The following is a 9,094-nucleotide window of genomic DNA, read 5'->3' on the forward strand; positions in this document are numbered from 1 at the left end:
TACACCCATCTTCCACACTCTTCCCTCTTCCACACTCATTCCTCTTACATCCCTCTTACATACTCAACCCCACTCATCATGCCCTTAACCAACCCTTAACCCTACCCTCTCACACTCATCCTCCTTGTGACAAGTGTCACCTTCCCATTGGTGCTAAACAAGCACAATCCATGTGCTCCCCTTTGAGTGCATCTTAGCCCTCCTTAAGCCTTCATCCATCCTTGCATCTAAGCCCTCCATCCCTCTACCCCTTAGCCTATAAATTGAATCCCATCCCAAGCCATTTCATCAACAATCTTTGAGCTAAAGTTACCATGCTATTTTGAGAACCAAAGCCATCAATAGTACCCTTATAATGCCAAATTGAGAGCTCACAAAGCTACCAATTTTCCATTACCCATCTCCATTGAAGCAACTTTTGAGCATCTTGAGCATACATCCACAGCAAAAGGACACATCTACAGAATCAAGAAAGCATGGATTGTTTTCTCTTGTGAGGTTTGCACTTCTTGTTTGCTTTCTTTGTCTAAGCATATATGTGAATTTAGTTTTTGGTTTGTGAATGTTTACTTTATTTGTTAATGTTCTTTGCACACTGATTCTGGTTCTACACATGTGACAGAGGCTCTAGTGACTCCTACAGTGTTGGAGGATAATGATGTTGTTTTAGCTGATTTGGTTAAGGATGTGCTACCATCAGGTAAGGGCAAGGGTTCTCCTCTCCCCTTGGGGTTGATGTCTCGACCCTTTAAGCAGGCTTCTTCTACTCCTCCTCTAAGGAGTGGGCGCAAAACAAACCAAGAGAAGATTAAACTCACAGGAGATATATTGATTGAGTTTGGTTCAGTGAAACCTTTGGATTCTCATTTTTCCAATTCTACCCAATGATGATTATTCTCTCATGGAATGTAAGGGGGTTGAATAGCATCCCTAGACAAAAGGCTATTCATAACTTGGTGGTTGATCATAGCCCTGATGTTTTTTGTATCCAAGAGACTAAGCTCTCTATGGAGTCTATGGTCCAACATGCCTCTAGTATTTGGTCTTGTGGCCAATGCCAGTGTGTTGTGGCAATAGGCAGTGCGGGTGGTTTAGCTATATTTTGGGATCCTCAAAAAATTTCTCCACTTGGCTGGATGTCTTCTCGCTCAGCTCTCTCTATGGTAGCTTCTGCTCTAGACTTAGAAGAGGTAATCATGGTTACTAATGTGTATGCACCTGTTGATCTTGTGGGAAAGGAGGAACTTTGGGAACATATTCAATATGTTAGAAATTGTCATCCTTATCATTCTTGGGTGTTAGCAGGGGACTTCAATTCAGTTTTAAGTCTAGAGGAGAAGCATGGTGGTTTGGCTAGATTGGGGCCTTCTTTTGCTCTTCTTCGGCAACATATATCTCTTTTGCATCTCTCTAATGTTAAGCCTTCTAATGGTCTCTATACCTGGAATAATCGCAGGACTGGTGTTGCTGCTATCTCAGAACGTTTGGATAGATTTCTTGTTTCTTGCTTCTGGGTTAGTGGCACCCTTACTATCTCTTCAGAAATCCTTGATTGGAGGGGTTCAGATCATTGGCCAATCAAATTTTTCACTATAGGGGCTTATGTTCCGAAGCATCCTCCTTTTAAGTTCCAGTTGATGTGGCTTCGAGACTCCTCTCTTCATGATTATGTTTTTTGTTGGTGGAAAGATGGTGCTCCTGCATATGGTACTGCAATGTTCTCATTTTCTAAAAGGCTTCAATATGTTAAAAGGCAGCTCAAGATATGGAATAGGGAATGCTTTGGGAACCTTCACTTTATGAAGAGGCTTGCTCAAAGAGATCTTGATGTCATCACAAGGGAGATTAGAGATCGAGGTTTCTCAGAGGATCTTGGCAAGGCTGAATCCCTTGCTTCTAGAGCTCTAGAAGAATGGGAACTTCAAGAGGAAATTTTTTGGAAGCAAAAGGCTAGAGTTGATTGGCTCTAGGAAGGTGATCGTAACACTGCCTTTTTTCATAAAACAGTGTAATCTCGCCGGAATCAGAGCACTATCTCTTCTTTGGTTAATTCTCAAGGTATCCAACTGAATTCCTTGCCAGCTTTGTTCCAGGAGGCTATTTGGTACTTCTCTACCCTCTTCTTTGAGGACTCTCCTCCTGCTGATAATGAAGAAAATCTTATTTTGTCCTGTATTCCTTCCCTTATCACTCAAGAAATGAATGATTATCTCATGCGTCCTATTTCTTTGGAAGAGCTGGAGGAGGTGGTCTTTGGCATGCCTAAGGGGAAGGCTCCTGGTCCTGATGGCTTTCCAGTTGAATTCTTTCAGGAATTTTGGGACATCATTAATCATGATTTGTTGGAGGTGGTTAAAGAATCCTATGCTAGCAAGCAGATGCTTCGAGCTTTGAACTCTACATTCTTGACTCTTATTCCTAAGAGAGAGGGTGCTAATCAATTGGAGTTTTTTAGACCAATTGCCTTATGTAATGTGGTTTACAAAGTTATTACTAAGTTGATTGCTGAGAGATTGAAAAGGTGGCTTCCCATTATTATCTCAAAAGAACAAGGTGGTTTTGTTGCTGGTAGACAAATTTTGGATGGGGTGGTTATTGCTATTGAGGCTATTCACTCTATGGCTACTTCAAGGGAGAGAGCCATGTTTGTTAAGCTGGATATGGCTAAGGCCTATGATAGAGTTAAATGGAGCTTCCTAAGGAGTATTCTTCTTTCTTTTGGATTTAGCTCTGATTGGGTGAGTTAGATTATGAGTTGTGTTACTTCTGCCTCTTTTTTTGTTCTTATTAATGGTCAACCTTCTCAACTATTTGGTGCTTCTAGAGGCCTCCGCCAGGGTGACCCTCTCTCCCCATATCTATTCATCATCATGGCTGAAGGCTTGGGTAGATTCATTAAGCATCAGGTGTCCCAGAATTCTATTCAAGGCTAGCGGTGGGGTAATGGCTTACCTTCTCTTTCCCATCTTCAATTTGTTGATGATTCTGCTCTTGTTGGTCTTGCTAGGATCAAGGAAGCTGAAGCCTTTCGACATGCTTTGGACGTTTATTTGGTAGCTTCAGGCCAGAAAGTTAATGAGCACAAATCTTCCATTTACTTTTTTAACACTCTTGATTCTATTCAGCACAGGATTGTTGGTATCCTACGGTTTCAGATAGGATCACTTCCTTTGACTTATCTTGGCATCCCTATTGCCGTTTCTAGGCAGCCGCGTCTCTTCTGGCAAAATTTGATTACCAAGCTTTAGGATAAGGTAAATCATTGGACTCATAGATGGCTTTCTACTGCTAGCCAGGTTACTCTTCTTCAAGCTGTTATCCAAGCTCTTCCTACTTATCGAAGCATGGTTCACGTTGCACCTATTTACTTTCTCAAGGAGTTTGATGCTCTTTCTCGACAATTCCTTTGGAGTGGTAATTTGCATAGTACTAAATGGAGCTTGGTTAATTGAGCAACTGTTTGTAGGCCTAAAAAGGAGGGTGGTCTTGGTCTTCGATCTGCTCTATTGAGTAGTAAATTTATTGGCGATGGTGCTCTGGACAACATCAACTTTGGGCTCGTATTATCACTCATAAATATTTTCATGGTGTTGATCCTTGCTCTGTTTCTGCACTTCCTCTTGAAGGTCGTGGCTCAATGGTTTGGCATACTTTGAAGACAGGTGCGATGTTGGTAAAGAGGGGTCTGTTTTGGATATGTAAAGGAGGTTCTCAGGCTTTGTTTTGGTCTGATGCTTGGGATGGATTCCCTTCCATTTTATCTATATACCCTCATCTTCAGCCTCTTTGTGACTCTTTTCTTGCCGCTGGATGGGATAAAGTGGCTCATTACAAGACTCCTTATCAATTGGGACCTGTTGTTGGTTACAGATGGAAGCATTCTTCTGATTGGCCTCTTGGAGGTACAGACATGGATCGTCAGGAGCTTTCTCAAATTCTGGCCTCTAGAGAGTGTTCTTCTTTGCTTGGTCCAGATGTTTTGGCTTGGGGCGGTACCTTGTTTGGTAAATATCATGTCTCTGCTGGGTATCAGGAGATAACTAGACAATTATTTGGGGATGTTGAGGTCCCTTGGTAGAAGCAAGTTTGGAATAAAGTTTCTTGGTCCAAGTGCAATTTTTTCATGTGGCTAGTGGCTCACAACCGTTGTCTTACCTGGGATAATCTTTGTAAACGTGGATTTCAGGGCCCCTCTTATTGTGTTTTGTGTGGTAATGGAGAGGAGTCTGTCCCCCATCTGTTCTTCCATTGCTCCTATTCTACTCAGATATGGCACCTTTGGTGGCGCACTTGGGGTTGCTCTTGTTGGCATGCTTCCTCTTTGCCTGAGTTCTGGGCCCGCTTGGGTACTGCTCCCTCCAAGTCTTCTTTTCTCCATGCTGCTTGGATTGCTGACCCATCTTTCATGCTTTGGCATATTTGGTTGGAGAGGAATCGTCGCATATTCCAAGATGTTCGGCTTGGTGTTTTGCATCTTTGGTGGAAAATATCACATTCTCTTCAGGAAACTATTCTTGTGAAGTGTGAGCTTGATGGGGGTATGGATCCGGTTGATCTTGCTATTTGTAATCGCCTCAATTTTCATCTACAGGATGGGGCTGCAGCTCATAGGTTTCCTTCTATGTCCAGGCAACTTCATCATCAAAGGAAGGGTCGGGTTAACCGGGATGGGCATTGGACTCCTCCTCCTTGTGGAGTTCTAAAAATTAACACTGATGGTTCTTCCCGTGGGAATCCTAGTCCGGATGGTATTGGCGGAGTGGCTCGTTGTAGTTCTGGGGATGTTAAATTTTTCTTCTCAGTTCATAAGGGTGATTATACTAACAATCTCATGGAAGCTCAGGCTATTTTATATGTTGTGGAACAATGTTGCTTGCGGGGATGGAGTAAGATTATCTGTGAGTCTGATTCCCAGGTAGTGGTGAACATGCTTTCTTCGCAAGAGCTTGAGGATGTTAGTTGGCAGCTGGCTATTGTTGTTAAGAAAATTCTATTCTTCTCTTCCTCTTTTCAGTTCATCAGGTTCACGTATATTCCTCGTGAATGGAATAGAACTGTTGATTGTTTAGCCAAATGGGCATCTAGTCATGATCCGGGTTGGACTATTAGGGATAGGAGGCAACTGTCCTTTGAGATGGTGCAAGAATTTGATGATCTTGTTGCTCAGGATCGAGCTCCTTGTTGAGCTCTCCTTGTTGTATTCCTTTCTGTCTTAATAAAATTTTACCCCTCTTTTTGCAAAGTTGGTGTATGCTTCCAATAATTGACTAGAACCTATTACAAATTAAATATGTGTTTATTTAAAATATTTTGTTTTCGTTTTGTTTTGTCTACTTACTTCACTTCTTCCATAAACAATTCTAAACTTATTTGTAAAATATATATCAAATTCGTCATAGTTAATAAAAATGAATATAATTAAATATAATATTTTTAAAATAACTTTAAGATCTTCATAAATAATAATTTTAATATTTAATATTTTATTTATTTTATATAATTAAATAAAAAATTAATTAAGATTTATTGTATGTTATATATTTAAATAGAGATAGGCAAAAACCTACAACTGTGAGCCTCTCATGTGGGAGGTCTTGGATTCAAATCTACCTTCACTTAACATATAATAATAATTAATTTCAACAAATAATAATTAATCTACGCTTCGACCGTTTACGATAAAAAAAAATATTTTTTAATATATAGTTCTTATCATTTTGTTCATTTCACTAGAATATATAATGATAAAATAATTTTAATTATTATTAATACACAATTTTAATTTTATCAATTATAAATAATATATTGAAGCACTCAAATAACCATCTTCAATAATTGTACTCCATTAAACACCGTTTTTCTTAACAATTTTTAACATAAAGCAATATATGACTAAAAATAGATTTTGAACAATAAAATAAAATTAATATCTACTTTTGTAAAGCAAATGAGGTGCAATTTAATAATTTTAATAACATCTACCATTTTTCAATATAAAGGAATGTAATTTGACCATATTTTGGCATCAAGCATTTGATGTTCGTCATATTTATAATGAAATATTTGTATAGAAATATTCTAAGATACGATTTTAATATTATGTACATTTTAAATAGATTAGAATATGATAAAATAAGTTTTCAATTCTTGGGAATATACAGTTTATTTTTATCAATTGCGAATGACATTTTATCAATTGTGAATAATATATTTAAGTCTCCCTCATTGATTTATAGCTCCAATCAAAATGTTACCCCTCTTTTCGAATATATACATATCCAATTTTGTAATCCAACTGAAGCATAATTTGCCAAGTTTGATAGCATTTACCATTTTCCAACATAAAGGATTGCAATCTGACCATGTTTTGACATAAAGCATTTCATGTTTTAATATTGAATTAATCATTATGGGTGCGAGTGGCACTTAATATTTTCAGCTTTTAAACAAATAAATAAATGCTCGAAAGAGTCCAATATAGATCCCAAATGGCAGAACCATCTTCATTATAATCTTTTACCAACCATATGTACACCAATAATAATTAATTGTTGGGATTCATTCCTTTGTGAATGCTAGGAAGCGAAAGGAACCAAATCTTCTGCAAAAACATACGAGACTGTGTCTACAACCCATGACGGAGATTCACGGCATTCATCTTCACACTCATCAAATTCAGGCATTAGAGAAGATCGGCAGAGAGGGCACGTATTCTGATCATGATCAAGCCACTTGTCCAAACAATCCCTGTGAAAAATGTGACGGCAATTGCAGAGCTCTCTGATCTCATCATCGCACTCAAATGCACACAAACATACGGCACACATGAAATCCTCCTCAACTGCACAAAATCTCTTCGAGACCTCACCAAACATGGCAACAGGCAAGTGCTCTCTTATGACTTCTGCCGGAAAAGAAGAGCCGGAAGAACTCTCACCGGGGTCGGAGGTCTCAGGTTCGAAGATCTCAGCGAGCCCTACGTATTTCAAAGCACAAAAGAAGACATTTTTCAAAATCGTCAGCAGAAATGCCGCGTGCACAAGCAATCTGGGGATCACAAGAATATACTCTCCTGCGAGGAATCCCATGATCAAAGAACCTCGCAGAAAACAAAAAGGACAACTTCTCCCAGGGAATCGAGCCCGAGACCTGGGCCGACGGAAACCCTAGGGAAAAAGGACCGATCCAGTCAAAATCTTGGCAGAGTGTACTCAAACAAAAGCTCAGCAGCATGAAACCCTAACCCTAACAGCATCAAAACCAGCAAGCTGAGCGCCGTAGACAAGAAAATCCACACTCTATTTTACAAAACCCTAACTCTAACCGTGCAATAACTCTGCAAAAACACTCCAAAACTTCAGCAGTAGGATCTAAATTTAATCTGACCAGAATTTCTTCTTTTTTTTATCTAAATCTAATCTGGCCAGATAGTCTTCTTCTTCTTCTTTAATCTAAATAATTTGACCAGAATTTCTTCTTCTTTGATCTAAATCTAATCTGACCAGAAATTCTTCATCGTCCTTAGAGAGATCAAATGAACGAAGCGGGGGGAAGCTGAAGGAGAATTTCTGCGCAATTTAAAGGCGATCGGAGGCTTCCATGCCAGCTAAGACTTCTCGTATCATCCCCACAAAATATAATTTTTTAAAACCTAACAGCTGTTTACATGTGAAGCTCGCTATTACAAGTAAAACTGTGAACTCCACTCACGGATTTTAAAATACATTCTTTGTCAGTTTATATTTTGTAGTGCCAGCTCAGAGCAATGAGCGTTCGACGCGTATGCAGTGTCCGTGCTGGCAGGCACCAGCAGGGCGGGCCCACCTTCAGGAAAGTTGGAATGGCGACTTTTTTTTGGGAAAAAATATTTAGGAGTTGTCAGTTTTGAAGAGAAAAGAAGGGTCCTTTGCTTAGTGCTGTCCCAAAGTATATTCTTTGTGCCTTTTGGATACTCATGTGTCCCTTCTCACACTCTCTCTCACAAGCCGGCCAAGGGATTTGTGATGTTAAAAACTTAAAAGCAAAGGCAAGCCCCTAGGAGGTTCACTAGGACCCCACATCATTTTCAACTTCATAAAGAACGGTAGAGAATTTCATTGTTTATGGAAAGTTTTCTACTAATGTGGAAACAACTACTTTTGAATCAATGAGCATAGTTTTGACATAAGCTTTTTCTCAACTCTACCATAGTTCTCGAGGGGTTTACCACGCTAAATCTAATTATTGTGAGGATATTTTAAGACTTAACTTGTTTGATCCAATTATTACAAAGGATAAGCTAATATTTTTCATTTTTTTAGTACAGGCAATTGAATTTGTTAAAAGCGATGGTTTGTATTATGTTTTTAAAAAGTTGTTCTATTTTGTTATAGAGGTGATGCCTACAATACTATAACAACACTACAGTGATGTTAATAGAATGAAATTCCACACAAGTTCACTATGATCCCACTTCATTTTCAACTTCATAATGAACGATAGAGAATTTCATTATTTAATATAAGTTTTCCACTAATATGGGAGTAATTGTTTTTCAATCAAGCAACATAGCCTCTACCTTTTCAGGATCCATTTTCAAAGTGCCCTTTGAGGTGACAAAGCCCAAGAATGTCAATTATGTCAGCATAAATGAACATTTTTCAAGATTTATTAATAACTTCTTTTCATGTAGCCTTTGAAGGACTTGTTCCAAATGCTTGATATGTTCTTCCTTTGTTCTGTTAAAGATCAGTATGTCATCTAGATAGACCAATACAAACTTACCTATGAAGTCATGAAACACTTCATTCATCAGCCTCATGAAGGTGCTAGGGACATTTCGTCAACCAAATGGCATGACAAGTCATTCACATAATGTTGCAAGCATGAATGTTGATGATATTCCTATTGGGGAGTATTGTAGGTATATTACTATGATGATATGTTACATTCATGACTGAGTTTGTCATTGATGTCAACATAGCAGTTTTATGTGGTGTTTGACAGAAGAACAACGGAAAGATCAAGTTGGTACGGATAGCTAGCTGAGTATTATAACTATCTAAGGTTATGGGAAATACATCTAAGTATCTAGTATATGTAGTTAACGTCGGGA

The 9,094-nt window shown here is 38.7% G+C and overlaps 1 pseudogene across 1 annotated transcript; it reads right to left on the reverse strand.

Annotated features, from left to right (window-relative positions):
* Positions 1 to 6,478: 6,478 nt before the first annotated feature.
* On the reverse strand, positions 6,479 to 7,657 carry LOC149531581 (brassinosteroid-responsive RING protein 1 pseudogene; annotated as a pseudogene). The gene has a single exon (XR_016359073.1). The product of XR_016359073.1 is annotated as a brassinosteroid-responsive RING protein 1 pseudogene (transcript).
* Between the last annotated feature and the right edge of the window lie 1,437 nt (positions 7,658 to 9,094).

This window comes from Cupressus sempervirens, chromosome 11 (genome assembly GCF_028749045.1).
Source record: "Cupressus sempervirens isolate cs-2001-9-10 chromosome 11, ASM2874904v1, whole genome shotgun sequence".
Taxonomy (NCBI): domain Eukaryota; kingdom Viridiplantae; phylum Streptophyta; class Pinopsida; order Cupressales; family Cupressaceae; genus Cupressus; species Cupressus sempervirens.